This window comes from Pogoniulus pusillus, chromosome 29 (assembly GCF_015220805.1).
Source record: "Pogoniulus pusillus isolate bPogPus1 chromosome 29, bPogPus1.pri, whole genome shotgun sequence".
NCBI classification, from domain to species: Eukaryota; Metazoa; Chordata; class Aves; order Piciformes; family Lybiidae; genus Pogoniulus; species Pogoniulus pusillus.
This window is the reverse complement of record NC_087292.1, coordinates 10338971-10356304: the sequence shown is the minus strand read 5'-3', so window position 1 is coordinate 10356304 and position 17334 is coordinate 10338971. Positions and strand designations below refer to the sequence as shown.

Sequence of the window (17334 nt, the reverse complement as noted above, 5' to 3'; positions counted from 1 at the left end):
TTGGCTGGTAATTAATTACTGTTACATATTTTCTCAGCTCCATAGTCTCCTCAGGGGAAAGACTCTACTACATATTTAAGAAGCAGATTAATGTGTACTTATGTAGATGGACCCTCTGGAATAATTTACATTTCACTAGGATGAATTTTTAGCCAAACACACCTGAGTGGCTTTTTTATTTCAGTGAAAGAATAACAGTATCTATAAAGTTAGGCACATTGATAAATATAATAAAACCAAAATAATGTGGTGTCCTTTGGGAGCCCAGGGAAGAAAATCTTGTCTTCAATAATGATGGCATTCAGTCATAAAATAGGAATGAAGCAGATCTATTATTTCAGTCTACTTCCCAAAAGGTAAAACAAATTGTTAGTTTGCCTGCCTTAAGTAGTTCCACTGCAAAGTATTTTCAGAGTGGAAGAGCTTGAAGATAAGGAGCCTTTCTTTACTCTTTCAATGCTGTAATCCTGAAGATATAATTACTTCAGACTTCTGGCCTGATTCAAAGCATGCTGAAATTAGCACAAGCCTTTCCTCTGGCTTCAGATTAGGCTGCTGAATTATCCTGTCTCTCTGCGCACTGTCTGGCTAAGGAGTGTGACTAATACAGTTTAAGGGTGTATAATTCCTATTCATGTCATAAAGTATAGAATTTCTCTGAAGATCAACATCTCCTGATTGTATGGCTAATCATTGCATTCCCACTTCACAGGAAAGGAAAATAAATATTTTTTCTAGGAAGGGATAAATTCAAATGTGACAGCTGAAGTGAGAGAAGTTAATGGAGAAAGTAGAATTTCAACTGTGAGGAATGATAAATAACTATTGAGGTCACACAGAGGCAACAAGAGTAATAGCTAGAGACTTGCTATGAAGGATATTTCACCTGTGGGTAAGCCAGCTGACTTTTTCCTTTATCCTCACTTCTACAGCCTGCCCATTAATAGAGCCACAAGAATTCTTCCGGTACTTCTTCAAACACTGAAGCCAGGAAAGCATAGCATGGCACAAGTTTAATTTCCCTATTAATAGTTACCAAATACTTTGCATTCCAATAAGCTATTTACCAAACATTCACAATTAGAAAATATTTGACCTTAGAAGTAAAGATCTTGGCTGTTTTATTCAACTGGATGGTCTGGTCTTATTGCATTACAGCCACAAAAAGGGCAAGAGCATCTTAGAATCACACAATGGCTTAGGTTGGAAGGGACCTCAAAGATCATCCAGTTCCAACTCTTCACCATAGGCAAGGACATGTCCTACTAGAACAGGTCATTCAATGCCTCATTCAACCTGGCCTTGAACACCTACAGGGAGGAAGCATCCACCTGCTCTCTGGACAACCTGTGCCAGTGTCTCACCACTCTCATTGTAAAGAACCCTTTCCTAACATCTAGTTTACATCTCCCCTCTGCCAGTTTAAATCCATTAGTCCTTGCCCTGTCATTACAAGACCTTGTAACTAGTTCCTCCACAGCCTTCCTATAGGCCCCCTTCAGAGACTGGAAGGCCACTATAAGGTCTCCTTGAAGCCTTCTCTTCTCCAGGCTGAAGAGCCCTAACTCTTGTAGCCTGTCCTCATAGCAGAGCTGCTTCAGCCCTCTGAGCATCTTCGTGGCCCTCCTCTGAACTCACTCCAACAGTTCAACGTCCTCGTATTGGGGGCTCCAGAACTGCACACAGTACTCCAGGTGGGGTCTTACAAGAGCATGTGTGATGAGTCACAAACAGAAGAAACTGATCTTCACATTCCTCTAAGTGCTATATGCATGTAGAATTTTATACACCTTGTGTAATCATTGAAATCAAATGTATTAATAGGTCCTAGTGAGTGCTACTAGTACACAGACTGTTAGAATAGCCAGAATTTGCCAAAGCATCAATATTTTATCTCATAAACTTCCAAGATATTCATGCAGAATAAACCCATTTGTAAAATGCCTTTGTGAAGTGGCAACTGGAAGTGTCGATTTGCCACCACAATGCTCTTTGAATTTGGTTAAGCTACAAGTTAAAAAGAATGATCTGCACGAGTTAGGACCTGTGTTTCCCCAGATATGCTATCATCATTTTCAAAAGGCATTCGTTAAAAAAAAAAAAGGCAAAAACCAACCAAGCAAAAAAGAAAAACACACTATTTTTTTTTTCATCCTTCCACATTAAAGAAAATATAAACAGATGTCCTTTGGGGAATTGATTTGTGGTTTTGTTGGGTTTTACCTTTCTTTGCTAAAAATTCAAATGCTTCTTAGTTTTTCAATGAAACAAAGGGAGCTTTTCCTTTCAACCATTTCACAGATAGTAATCCAATGCCAATCACTCTCTCTGGGAAGAACTTCCTTCTAATATCAAGCCTAGACCTCCCCTGGCACAACTTGAGGCTGTGTCCCCTGGTTCTGTTGCTGGTTGCCTGGCAAAAGAGACCAGCCCCACCTGGCTACAGCCTCCCTTCAGGTAGTTGTAGACAGCAATGAGGTCACCCCTGAGACTCCTCTTCTCCAGGCTGCACACCCCCAGCTCCCTCAGCCTCTCTCCTCACAGGGCTGTGCTTCGGGCCCTCATCAGCTTCATTGCCCTTCAGTGGACATGTTCCAGTACCTCAGCATCTCTCTTGAATTGAGGAGCCCAGAACTGAACACAGCACTCAAGGTGCGGCCTGAGCAGTGCTGAGTACAGGGGAAGAATAACCTCCCTTGTCCTACTGGCCACACTGTTCCTGATGCAGGCCAGGATGCCATTGGCTCTCCTGGCCATCTGGGCACACTGCTAGCTCATGTTCAGCTACGCTCTACCAGTACCCCATTTATTCCCATATTCACCTTTAGAGGAAATAGCTTCTTCCCTGCTTTACCCACCTACAGAATATCAGAGCTTTAATATTCTCCTAGACAAAGAGTGGTGCCTGATAACTCCAGATTTCCCTTTGCCTTTTCCTAGAACACATAGAAAAATACTGTAACCCCCTCCTATCTTTGGTTAAAACCAAAAGTCATTGAGGACTAGATAAATATTTTCATGTAAATACCTTCCATTGCTCAACCCAGAGTAGACCCTTGCCGCAAATACAAAAACAGAGATGACTGGAAACTGTATCTGATATGCCAGTTGTGCTATTCAATAAAGCCCATGTGTCACCTAGCCATGATAGTTATTCCCCTGAGACTGTGTGTCATAAAACATTGCATTAAATGATCTTTTTTGCCCCCAGCATTTTGAAGAAGAACAGTAAGAAATCTCATTAGGAAGACTTAAGCAAGACAACTTCAGCTGTTACTGTTTCATAAATGAAAAGATAACCTATTGGGCTTTTCTGATACAAGAAGTTAGTATAGTGGTAAAAGCCACTGAAGGATTTTAATTTGGAGTGTGAAGTGGGTATCTGCTATAAGCACAAGAGGACAATCATAGACAAGAATGGCTGTGAATTTCAAGCAGGCTTTGGACACAGAGAGTATCTTTGCAGTGGGAATAACACATAACTGCTCATATTCACTGTAAGAAAGTTGAAAGCATCCTTATGATGAAGGGAGGGCTATTCTTTGCTAAACATCCAGCAATCAGGAATGCCAGCCAGAAGTTCGAGGAATGAGTCAGGCTTTCAAAAAAGCTATCTGACAGTTCACTTAACTTAGGTGCCTCACAGGTAAGAGATGGATTTAATCCACAGTTTAAGGTTATCCTGCTGCTTGATATTTCAGGTGTAACATGAACCAAAAGCCAGAAACTTCACTTCGTTTTAATGCTATAATGCTTCCTACATCAAGTACGGGAGGCTTCACACTTGCAGTCTCTCCTCCTCCTAGGGAATTTCAGCTACCCTGACATCTGCTGGAAAAACAGCACAGCAAACTGTAGGCAATCAAGAAGACTCCTGCAGTGCCTCGACGCTAACTTCTTGAGCCAAATTATAGACAGCCCTATCTGAGGGAATGCAATACTAGACCTGATGGTCACAAATGCTGGTGAGTTCTTCACTGATGTTAAAACTCAGGGCAGTCTGGGCTGCGGAGGTCATGCACTAGTGGAGTTTGCAGACCTAAAGGACATGGGACAGGAAAAGAAGCAGAGTCAGGACTCTAAATTTCAGGAAGGCAAACTTCCAGATCCTTAGGGAGCAAGTCAATAAGGCAAATTCTTTACCATGAAAGTGGTGGAACACCTGAACAGATTGCCTCATTCCTGGAGATATTCAAGGGCAGGCTCAACAAGGCTCTGAGCAACCTTATCTAGCAGAAGATGTCCCTGCTCACTGCAGGGGGATTGGACTAGGTGACCTTTGGAGGTTCCTTCCAACCCAAACCATTCTATGGTTCTATGAGTATAGTAAAGAAATTGGCTCCTTGTCATCTGTTCTATGAGTTATTATAGTCTATCAGCTATTCCGCTGTATACCATGAAATACTCTAAGTTAGCTGGTATCTCCAGTGATGCTAAAAGCTTTGCTTACTTCTGTTACATACCCAGAGATAATTGTGTGTTTTGTTCAGTAATCCCCTGAATCAGGAGCTTGCACTGACCTCAGCATACCACATTTAGAGAATGAAAGTGTTCTAAAAGCAAATCTCTATCTTACTTCTCCTAATCTTGTGCAATAATCCATCTCTAATACTGCTTTTCACAAAAATATTTCTATTCATTTTCAGTATTTATTTCTAAACCCTGTCCAAAAAATACATTCTTTTCATTCCTCCTATTAAGAATAAAATATAATTCAAATAAAGTGTCTGCACTTAGAAGATATAAGACTTACTGAAAGTTATTCAGGTGCTCTATTTGGGTTCTAAATAGAATATAGAGGAAAATGTTGTAGCTATAGAAACATGCAGCTGCCTTGAACTTGTTGCTGGTCACTTAGCATCAGTCTTGACCCTTGCAATGAAGTTATTTCTTCGTTATTTTTTTATCTCACAGCCATATATTAGCAAAGATATATGAGAGAGAGATTTTCTTTTTACCTTCAAGCTTTTAAGTCAGTTGGCAATTCAAGCCAGGGCAGCTTAATTGTACCCTTAATTCTCTACTGTCTGTGTAACACCAAGGCATGGCAGCATGCTGCAACACAAATTGAAACTTTTACAAGTCACCATTAGAGAATGATGACTGTTTTCAAAGTCCAAATGATCCCTGACATGGTATCAGATAGGATAAAAGACAAGGTATTTTATTCACTTCAGGGCTTCATTATCAATCCCTCTTCAAAGTAGTCAGGACTTGTGCACCTCTTGAGTGTGTAACTGCCTAGTGTGATAGTTAGCATAAGAAATCAAACCAGAATGAGTACAGAAACTCATGGAAGAGTAGATAAGCACAATTCTGATTAAGTGTGAGACAATGGCTGTATGCAGAAAGCCACTGCACTAGTTTCTAGTTAGATGTACCACTTTCCTTTTGGTCTGCCAACCTCTTACCTAGAACACTGAAGGAAAACAATTAAAAGAGACATTTTGCTTGCATATTGAAACCTATACAACTGGCTGCCTCATTAAGCAACTTCCAACCTCACGAGGGCCAGGATGGCCACAGGGGCAGGATGTGCAAGACTTCAGTGTCATCAGGAGAGCAGTTCCTGGCAAAGAAATACATTTTGGTTACCTCTGCAGCTTTAACATTTTCTTCATAAAATAAGACTTACTCTGATGCAGATTTGCTGCCACTTAAGATTCCTGTTCATCACCAAGTTGATAGCTCACCTACCTCTAACTTCATGCTAAAATCTGTTTGAACTCTGTTCATGCCATTATAGACTAGCCCTACTATTCTACCTCAGACGGGTTTTATTTTACACAAATTTAGAGCCAGATCTAACATTCAGTGGGATCTTGCTAATATGTACCTGAAGAGAAGGTGAAAAGGGAGATCCAGGCTCTTTTCAGTGGTCACCAGTGACAGGACTGGAGGAAATGGAACCGCCCATATCTCAGCTTGTGTCCATCTGAACATCAGGAAATACTTTCTTATGGTGAAGGTGACTGAGCACTGGAATAGGCTAAGTTGGCTGTGGACTCTCCATTCTTATAGTCAAAAAACACCTAGGCACAGTCCTGGGACCCTGGTTTTAGGCAGCTCTGCTTGAGCAGGGGCTTGGACAAGATGACCTCCACAGGTACCTTACAACCTCAATTATTCTGTGAGACAGACATCAGGTGAAACACAACTCTATTGATTGCTTGAGTTCCCTTGGGAGAACTACTCCCCTCCAGATGCAGTTCTGCATCTGTAATGAGCAATCATACTGCACAGTCATTAAGCTTGAACAGGGCTTGTGGTCAGGGAAAGAAGAAACATAATAAGCAAGAACTGTTATGTTGATGGGTGACATCTACACATCTTCAGATTAAATTTGGTTAAAACAGAGATTGGCTAGAGTGAAAACAACACTCACATTGTGCTAAATGGTGTCAAAAGTCTACCCTGTGGTTGTTTTCCAGGACTGGCAGAAAATAAGACACAGAGCTTCTTTTGCTGGGAAGTCCCCCTGAGTTTGCACCCTTGACTTGCTCCATGGAGCCTTAGATCAATACCTGTCAGAGGTACCTTAAATGTTAATTCTTGCACCTTTCATAGAAGTTCCAAAGAGCAGATGTGTTCAAAGCAGACACTGGTATTAAGTGGAAAGACATCTCAAGTATTATAGCTCAGTCTGTTTCAGCTTTTTAACATTTCTGGGACAACAACAGTAATAAATGAACCTAAATCATTTAGTCTCCTACCACTTCATTTCCCATCAGCTCCTGCTCACTTCCTTAGTGTCACACTCTGAACATCTCTAACAGTTCTGACTACCTTTTTGTTAATAGATTCCACATTAGGTTCATTTTCTTAATTTATCCAAACTAAAATCCTGTATTACAGCAACATCTCCTTCCAGCCATGCTGAACATGACCAGCCATGAAGTCCTGGCTCTGTCCTATTTGATAAGGTTCTTCAGGAGAATTAAATAAAATTCAGTACTCCAAGAAACACATAGGAAATTCTAGCAAACAGCCTGAGAAATATAAAAATCCTTTCTTTCTCCATTTCTAATTTCTGGGAGAGGACCAGACAAATCAGCCAACAACACTTCTCACAGGTACAGCTTGCAAGGAGGTTTCCCTGTCTACCATAACAGTTCTGTCAGAAATAAGCATGTGAGATTTTGAAAAGGCCATCTTTAAGCATTTATGCCAACAAAACACAGTTGTGGAAAAATTAACACAAAGATTAGTAGGTAACAACTGCCTGTTACTAGACAATAAATGAACTAGATTGCACTCACACTTATGCACGGTCAGGTCAATCTGGTGCTACCCTGCTGAGGGTGAGAACACAGCTTGATCTCTGCTCATTAGTCTCATTTTCATAAATGTCAGAGTCAAACTGGCTTTATTTAAATGAGAAACATATGTCCACTCCACAGGCTCCAGTTCTACTTAAAAAACACTTCATAAATGAGGCAGCTCCTCCATTTATTCCCACCTACGTGCTTCTTTTCTGTTAACTGCTGTGGTTATCAAACTTCTCAGCCAGATTGCATAATGGAGTTGCCATGGTAAATATTTTTACTTTGAAGAAACACTCTGCTATATTCTTTCAAATGCCTCAAAGCACACAGGGAATGTAAAAGCATGATTTTCAAGTCTCATGCCAAATCCCATGCTAAGAGTCCCAAGAACTACTTTTTAAAGCAGGGTTAAGGTGATACACCTCCCATAATGAACTGACCGCACTAATAAACAACATGCAGGCTTCGTAAGGAAGTTTGAGGGTTCTATACAAATATTTTCATTAATCTGATGATAGCTTTGGGAGAGCAGAATCCTTACACAAACACTTTTCCCATGTAATGCCATTTGCCATCAACACTTAAATGTATATGTGACAAATGGGGTATTTATTTGTTCCTTCAGTTTACAGGGACCAAATAAATCACTGACTTCACTGAAGTTGGATTTTCCCTCCTCTGACACAAGTTGCCCCAATCTGAGGTTTATTATTTCCCATACAATCTAAAATTCACATTTTCTTTTCCAGGATTCCAACAGAGATTTACCTTCCAGCTGCCCTAAGCAATAAGAATTCTGAACAGCTGTTTGTGTTGCTGCTACTTCTCTCCCTGCTGTACCTAAAACACATTCACTGTCCGGATGCGTGGAGATGCTCTGTGTAGTCATGTCTTTGTTAATAACAACACTAGTAAAACCTCTGGAAATCTATTGTGCTGCTTCTTTTACACCTCCAATTTTAGTTATTATTATTTACTATCTCTGATGCCCATTTGGTGTGGCCATTCAGCTCTTTCAAAACAGAGCAATACAATACCTAATAGCAATACCTAAACTCCAGGCCACTGTTTTGTTCACTGTCTCTAATCACAACTAATCAAGCTGACTTACTTTAGTTTGCTGCTAGCGAATCAGCAAAACCAGAAAGTGTATGTGAAGTCTATGCTGCAGGTCTGAGTGGGAAGCCAGTTATGGGAAGGTATCTTACATGAAAAGTAAAAAGCCCACATTTGGGAATCTGTTCCAACTCAGTCATTAAAAACTCATTAAGAAAATGTGGTTTATCTCTTCTCTGATAGAAGTCTGCTAAAGCCAGGTTTCAGAAGGACCTTCCTTTGCTGTCTTTACTGTAGGGAATCTGTGATCCTGGTGCTAAGTTATCCCAGAGGCAGAGTGAGCTCAATCATACGGTGGAAAGTCCTTTGGGTTGCATTTCCACAGCTGTATAATGTGTCTTTATTTATGGCTTGCAAACATGCACCTGTGCAACGTTGTTTACCTCTAGTCCTGGCATTCTCTCTCACTCCTACCCTTCCCATTTCACCTCACCCTTCCTTTTTCTGTAACCATCTCTCAAAGGCACTTAGAATTAATCACAACACCTCCCACTACCACTGCATACCTCAAAAGATCCTAAACGGAACAACATCTTATAAATGTACATCACTCAGAAACAGTCACCTGTTACTTTTTGCTACTTTACACTTTCTCAGTTTTCACATTACAGGAAGTTATTTTGCTGCTCTAGAGCAAATCTTAGGTTGTGTAAACCCCATTTTGGCCACATGGGTGCCTTATATCGTGAAAGAAGCAATTGTGGGCTCTCTTGAGTACAAAGCAAAGATATAAAACTCCTTCTAATCTGTAAAAACCCTACAATAGCCTCAACTATTGCAGTGCTTGAAGAAAATTTAAAGCAAGTGGGATGTCAAAGTACTCTGCAGTTTAATGCATCTTACAGCCTGAACTCTCACTCATATCAGAGAATTTAACTTTTACCTATTTTGAGCCACTAAATCCCAGGCTGGCTCCTAGGCTTTGTGAAAATTGGCAGAATGCGAGTTTTAGCTCCACAAGATACCTTATCAAAACCCTCAACCACAGCAAATGTTAATTCTGAGGTTTCACAGATCCCAACCCAACATTACAACCTGATGCATGCTTCTGACCGCAGATACAAGCTACATTCAATTAATTTCTGTTGAAAAGAACTGATCAAAGCAGGGTGGGAAAAACATGCAGAATCCAGGCCAAAGCACACAAACACTTACACTGGTCTAGGTATTCAGCTGGCCGAGTCACAGGACCTTGAGTTTCCTCATCTCTCTACGTCAGCTCTGCAGGACACATCCATCTCTCAGCTTCTGCCTTCAGAGTGCCACGGCTGCCAAGCAAAAGCCTTTCTGAAAGCTTCAGGATACAGCAAGTCAGGTCTCCTCCGGGCAGACAACACTTGTGTATGCCCAGCAGACCCAGAGGCTGCATGGCCCCAAACGCTCTGTTCAGCTTTTCTATTCACACTTTGCAAGCCCTCACCAGCCCTGGCCAAATCACTCTGATTGCTCCACAGGTGCACTTTGAAGCTGCAATTTACCTTCTGCTGGCTAATAGCACTTAGGTCCCTAAAATTTGCCTGAAAACTCTCACAGCTTGTTTTTTTTTTTCTCATACTGTTGTCACATTCCTGAACCTGATTGAGACCTTGAAGGACAAAAAGATCTCAAACTTATTTTTTAATAAATTTCTAAGTCTCCAGAAAGGAAAAAAAACCAAGTTTACTTCATTTGAAGCTTGCAGGTGGTTCTTGTTGTAGTTAAATTGGCATGCATTGTGTCTCTTCCACCTGATCACTTCAAGACTATTGATCCAAGCATCCACACCTGTGAAACTACTTTATTGCATGGCTTCTGTAGTTTTAACTGTAATTTGGGAGATGCCATAACTGCTGAGAATTCCTGTTGAGACCCATTAAGCAGGCAATCAGGTGCCTCAAAAGGGCAAAAGTATTCCAAACAACATTCACTCTTCAGCTCTGAAAAAAACTCTGTTGTTATGCTGCTCTGTATTATTCAACATGTAACAACGAGACTTATCAAGTACTTGAAAATTATCTGTTACTGTGTGTACTTAAACAGCCTGCAGGAACACAAAATATTTCTGGGAGATGGTTAGAACTTGATGAAGAGGCTTAATTTTATTTAGTTAGCTTTGCAAAAAGAAAGAATCAGCAATGTTTACCAAAAGCCTTCCTGAATGCTCAAATGAAGTGTAGAGCATGCATAGACTCTTTAAGCTGCCATGCCTGTACCCAATGTTGGTGGCATCTTTGAGTGGTTGTTATCTGCAACAGTCACTGAGGACTCAGCGCTAGGAAGACATTTGTTTCACAGCAGCAGTTCAAGTGCTAAGGTACCTGTCCACAGCCTCTCTTTTGAGGGCACCTTCTTTCTCATCACTGTTTAGTCATTACCACAAAGTATGCCTATCAGCTATATCTCTTGGAAGACCTCTTGTAATTCACCAATTGCCTTCTGCCATAAACAGAAAGGAGCTAATTCAGTCCATCTAATGGGCAAGTAGTATAATTGCCTGCAAGAACCTTCTCTTCCAGTTCAATTGAATTCAGTGTTGTATTATGGCTAGTTATTTGGTCTAGACCTAGTTATTCTTCTGTATAACATTTCCATGACCATGCAAAGAACCATTCATTATTAAAACTAGTGGGTGGGGTGGTGAGATTCCTGGATATCAAAATTAATAAACAATATTAAAACCCCTAAAACTTCTAAAAATCAATTAGCCTCTCATCTTTCTCCTTCCTCTGGAAGGTCACAAGAAACTGTCACTCCCCTCAAACTGCCCTCACTGAGCAGATCTTTAGCTTTTCCTTCACCTGTCAACCTCAGTAAGTACACATCCTTCAGGTGCTGACCACCAAGGTGAGCTTCCTGCAATGCTTGCCCAGCTGTGGTTCCACCTTATCTCTCCTGCTAGCCCACAGTCCCTGGGACATGGTCGGCAGCTTTTTGAGGCACCCAGCTGTGCATGTCACCCAGGACCTCTCCAAGCTCCTCACATGCTTCCCACTCTAGTGTGTCCAGGTTACTTTGCACAGTCCCTGTGTTCGGGGCAATGGTTTAACTCAGAGGCAGAGTAGTAAACTACTTGGATGAGTATCACAAATCTCTGCAAAGATTGATCTGCTGTCACAATACAAAGGAGGAGGACTATAGTTTATACCTCCAGAAAGCAGCCCTGGGGTCCAGGCTTCCATAATGCTGAGCAGTGATGGTAGATGAGTTTGGGTAAATGCAGGGAAGAGTACTTTAAACCTACAGCAAAGATAAATTGTAAGGGCAAACCCAAATATCTAAGAGACACTTACCTCCCTACTATTTTGTCAATTCAAGTGAGTCCTTCTCTATTATTCACTATTCTTTTTAACAAGGTTAGAAATCAGGAGCAGACCAAGATGAGCTTTTGCAAAGCTGTAATAATTTATATCTATCAAGATATTTGTTTTTGCTTAAGGTTTGGTCAGTTTGTGGTGGCTGGGGAAGAGTTGAAGAAAGGTGAATGACATGAAATGTGACCTGCATCTGGGAAAATACAATTTCAGCTTTTGGGGGAAAACTATTAAAAAGGAATAGAAGAACTCTTTGAACTGCAGCAGGTAGCAATGAAACCAAAATCTCAGAGCAAGTAAATTAATAAATAAGTCAGATTGCAGATAGCTGCACAGCCACAACAGGCTGCAGAGTTTATTGTTTCCAGACAGAGGTCTGCAGAAAACAAATATATGGGGCTCAAGGCATTTACAGATAATGAACATCCAGACTGAGGAATGTACCCCAAGGTATTTTGGGAATCATCTCTCTGACAGAACAGAAATCAGATAAAAAAGGCAACAAAGAAATACGATCTGCAGAGACACAGAGACTCAAACCAACTGGTAAGTAATGTCATCTTTCCGCTCATCGTACAAATAACTGCATTTGAAGCTTACTGAGAAGCAGATTTCAGCCGATTTAGCTCTGACCTGTTTCTGAAGCTTTATCTATAGACTGTAACTGGTGAACTAACAACCTTGCAGGCCTGTTGCTTGCCTATTAAAGTGGCACTCGTGTCTGCCTTCCTACCATTAACCTCCACCTCAAGGCTGGGTACCTGCTGGAGGACTGTCCCTACCTACACATTCAAACATGCTGATCATTTCACCAGGTATTTAATCTTCCCAGGCATGTTTGTATTCAGGCTTTTTTTTACTATTCTGCAAAAGGCATTTTCATCATTCCAGAGAACCTGTCTCTATTGCCTATCTGGGTGCACAGATGGCCACCTCGAGCCAAAACACCACATCCAAGACAGTGCCCCTGCCACACATACACCCAAGCAGCTCTGGCTTTCTGCTATTTAGTTCTGCACTGACCCATCTTTCTGATGGTGCTTTGCCCTGCAGTCCCTACTGATGAGTCTAATACCCAGTTACAAGAGCCAAGCCAAAAAAAAAAAAGGCTTTACCTGAGCCTAATATCTTCCTGTGTTACAGAATTATTCTTGCTTAATCTTGGCACTGAGTAATCCATGAATTTTGAATTGATCAAGGTGAGGAAAAAAAATCTGTGTAGTATGCAGCTTTAAAGGAATGGAAAACGTACCATGACTCCTGCCACAAACCATCCCCACCAATCTAATCACAGACAAACTTGAACATGATCTGCAATACATCTCAGAATGGAAAGAAAAATCGTCATGAACTCACTCAAAGTGCAACGAGCTTAAAAACATTCTCTGAGAAGGAAAAATAAAACAGGAAAGGTACACAGGTGTCTTCACAATCAATGATCTCTTCAGCCCTTTGTACAGCACTGCCAAGCTAGCTGTACACTGCTGCAGCGAACATGGATGCCTTTGCACTGTAACAGGGCTTCAGATCATCAAACACTGTTAGTTGAGATCTTCTCATTGACTCCAGTACACGGATTCTTCCTGCTGAATCTTTACACCACAACAATCTTGTGAGGTTGTGTTTCTTTTGTTTGTGGGGTTTTGTTTTTTTGTTTGTCTGTCATTTGTTTTATGTGTGTATATATATGTAACCTCAAACATACAATTATTCAATCAAGAAAGGCTCCTGAAATGCATTATCACACTTCAAAAAATAATACCAGGGATGAAAGAGAGGAAAAGCAACAGATGGGTAACAGCTCTAGCAGGACAATTCAATTTCCAAACAATAAGCTATCACCACAGCATCAGCCTCCCCACAGACATCTTTTTGAGTTTAGCAATAATGTGTTAAATGTGCCTTCGGTTTTGGGAGGAATTTCACAGTGAACCCTTGGTAACTGCAGCAAAGCTCACTGAAACAAACAGCTTTGCTGGAAGTCTCTCTGCCAGAGACTCCTGAGGTTGCTTTGGGGCTGTACTGGGAATTTTACTGCCCCCAGGACTCTTTTGGATGAGCAACACCCACACATTAGGACTGGCAGTGTATCTCTTCACTAAATAGGAATCCCATCTGAGGCCAAAGTCTAGATAAACTGAACAGTGGGGGAGAGAAAACACTTTCTGTGCTGCCCATTATATTTGTGGAAGGGATAACCTCTTCATTGCATTACAGTTTCTCCATTCATCTTTAAAGGAAGAGAAGACTGCACACACCCCTCTTTTATTTTTGTCATTCATCCACATAGTAAGAACTATATGTTACTATTTGAACTATAGTTAACTTTAGTTACTATAGGTTAACTATATGCAAAATAGTTAAGAAACAACTGAGAAACCAACACAATTAATTACTTTAGATCATTTTTCTCCCCACTTGAGCATATGTCTGTAGAATTCTTGGTCTCCTTCCATGCATGAAGCAGAGTATTCCCAGAGTTTAATTTACTTTTGTGAAATACAGAGAGAATACCTCCTGCTTTAGGTTACCTCACAACCTTCTTTCAAAAGCAGCCTCATTGGGTCAGGCACCAGGTATTGTCAACCTCCAGCTCACCCAGGCTGCCAAGTTCTTCAAAGCCAGATGTAGACACAACCCACAGCTGAGCATATAACCTGGGCACAGAGCTGGGAGCACTCACTAAGGGTTTTCTTTCCTAGGGGTATTCTCACACACCACACAACTGCTTCTCTCTGTGTGACTACATGTGTGATTTCTACAAGGGAATCATTACAAGGAATTAAAAATAGAAAAAAATATCATTTGAGTTTCATGCTGTAGCCAGCACCTCTGGTGGGGAAAGCTTGAGCCACACCAAAGACAGCCCAGCCTTCCCAGGGCGGATTGCTTGATGGTGAGAGAGAAAAAGTGGAAAACAAATTGTCTGGGGTTTACATTTTTCTGCAGCTCAAGCAAAAATCGAGACACCAAAGCATGTATTTCTCATGTTTTCTACACCTTTTCCTGTGCTAGCTTTCCATTGGTTTTCCCCTTGGAAGAGTTTACTCCTGTTTGAGTGAAGAGTTGGGCTGTGGGCTGTGCTGCAGTCATAGAATCATAGAAACAACCAGGTTGGAAGAGACCTCCAAGATCATCCAGTCCAACCTACCACCCAGCCCTGTCCAATCAACTAGACCATGGCACCAAGTGCCTCATCCAGGCTTTGCTTCAACACCTCCAGGGACGGTGATTCCACCACCTCCCTGGGCAGCCCATTCCAATGCCAATCACTCTCTCTGGCAACAACTTCCTCCTAACATCCAGCCTATGCCTCCCCTGGCACAACTTGAGACTGTGTCCCCTTGTTCTGTTGCTGCTTGCCTGGCAGAAGAGACCAGCCCCACCTGGCTACAACCTCCCTTCAGGTAGTTGTAGACAGCAATGCCAAGACTGTTCACCATCACAGAGGAGATATGCTGTCCCTGGAACTGATTCAAGCTCTTAGATACCACATACCTACATTATATACCTCCAGTTTAGTCAATATGGGTAAAAGAAGCATTGCAAGTTTCAACACACATTTCAATCTGCATTTTAAACACACCTTAACCACAAAGGGAATGCAGATTTGGAAGTACTCACTCTGAAGCCAATATACGTAAATACTGGGGGAAATACAATCTGAAATGTGTGGGTATCATGTACTCATACTGACATACTGCATCATTTACTCCCCACGTGATGGCATGCTACTGATAGACAAAACGCAAATTCTACTGACGTACAGGACTTATTTATCTGTTGTGCTTCAGCCATTTACCCATGATCAGCACCCTGCCAGCTTCAGCACTGCCACCAGCAAGAACAGTTCTTTGCATCATCCTTCCATTTCACATTTTAAAACTCACTTTCACAGTTGTAAACAGTTCTCTGCCATTCAAAAGCATCTGTTTTCACTTTTCTGTTCCAGCACGGGGTTTTTGCTTGGTTAGTTGGGCTTTGGGGTGGCTTTTTATTTTCTGTTTACAGTCAGAACTTTAACATCTATTTAAACACAGGTACATCCTGGTACCAAGAATAATTGAAGTAGCTGGTGATTTGAGGTGCTCAGCAGTTTACCACTTCGGAGAGCAGAGTATCTCAGCATACCTTCTGCTTGGATCTCACAGTTTCACTGCAGAGCAAAGAGAGGCAGGAATATTTGATCTAGCAAGCATATGTTTTATTAAAGTATTGGCATTCCACGGGGCAGCAATGGCTTGCATTGCTTACCATTTCCTTTGGCTAAATTGCCTCATTCCGTGTTTGACCATGTACAAAACCAAAGTGCACACTATGTTTATGCAAGAGACTGGCAGCATTTTAATTCAGATAAATTGAATGTCCTCTGTGGTATTTGCAAACTCTTATTGCAGGTTTTTAGTGAATTAATTGGCTAATTCAGTATGAATTTAAGGATTTATATTAACTGGGAAATTTGCATTATTACAATGATATAAAGAAATAGCTTTCATACTTAAAACCTCAGATCTTCAGGTCTTTTTGTGTGTGGTGCTGGAGCTTTTTTTCAAGGATTTCATGATGCAAAATAAATCTGGAGATTTAACCAGTCCTTATACTACTGATACAGGAAAGCATAACATGAACAGAGCCACTAGGCACACTCACAAATTACTCACATTACCAAGTTACATGGATGCTGCCAAAGAGTTTGGAGAGGGAATGCCCAAGGAGCCATTACCTCCTGGTTGGTGTTAAGATGGGGAGCTGCGTGCTATTTCTGAGTCCTGGAAAGAGGCAGACTGGAGCTGCAGCCCAGCAGCTGCTGCACTGCCCAGGGCTCTCTGCTCACTTTCTCTGCAGAAAGCGAAACAGCACAGGATGCTCAGTTTCACAGGGCAGCCTTCAGAAACCAGCCTTTTCCTCCACATTTCTACTCTGCTGTCCCAGATGTGCAATCTCAACCCCTGTGAGGAACAATTTCTACAGAAGCTCACAACCTACTGCTGCAAATTGCCCACCAGGACACTCCCACCCTTGTCCTCTGGAAATGCTGGTGCTCAGGTGTTACTTGGCCACTATTGAGTGCTGGAGAGCAGTGGTGCAAGGGCAAGGCGCTGGCAGACCTCTCACCAGTCGGAGATGAGGTCCCCACTCATGTGTCACTTGTGACATTTTCACATTTTGCTGTAAAACACAACCTTAAGAATGACCTATTCATGCTCCTAGTTCCCCACAGGCAGGAAGCAGGTTAGCTGGAAAGAGGATCCAGGCCAGCCTGTAGAGTCCTCTTCCCTACAAGATTTATTAGCAAAGAAATTGCAACAAACCTGCTGTTCAGGACATCACCAGAGGATGCTTTAATTTACTTGTACAGAAAAGAACATAAGCTCAGAAAGAAATCAGCATCCACATTTCCAGTGCTTTCAAAAGGTGAGGCTCCTGGTTCTTCTCATTTCACTTCCTTAATGATCTCAGCTGGCTGACCTCAGTCTTCACACCTTAGCTAAGGCAGTAATGTTGCTCTTTTCTTCCTAGGCAATTAGACATACATGGGCAGGCCTCAGGACACTATATGCCTGTCTCTTTTCTTAGGAAATGGCAGAGACAAGTACCTGTGCTCTCCTGGTAATTGCATAACCTGCCCAACAGCTGCTGAAGATCCAAAAGATGTGAGTGGC

At 41.6% G+C, this 17334-nt stretch overlaps 1 long non-coding RNA gene across 2 annotated transcripts in view; it reads right to left on the bottom strand.

Annotated features, from left to right (window-relative positions):
• LOC135188106 (uncharacterized) overlaps positions 1-9854 on the bottom strand; it is a 211518-nt gene extending 201664 nt beyond the window's left edge. For both annotated transcript variants that reach the window (XR_010307564.1, XR_010307565.1), the window contains exon 1: positions 9537-9854. This is a non-coding gene — a long non-coding RNA (uncharacterized LOC135188106). The remainder of the gene's footprint in view (positions 1-9536) is intronic.
• Positions 9855-17334: the final 7480 nt, after the last annotated feature.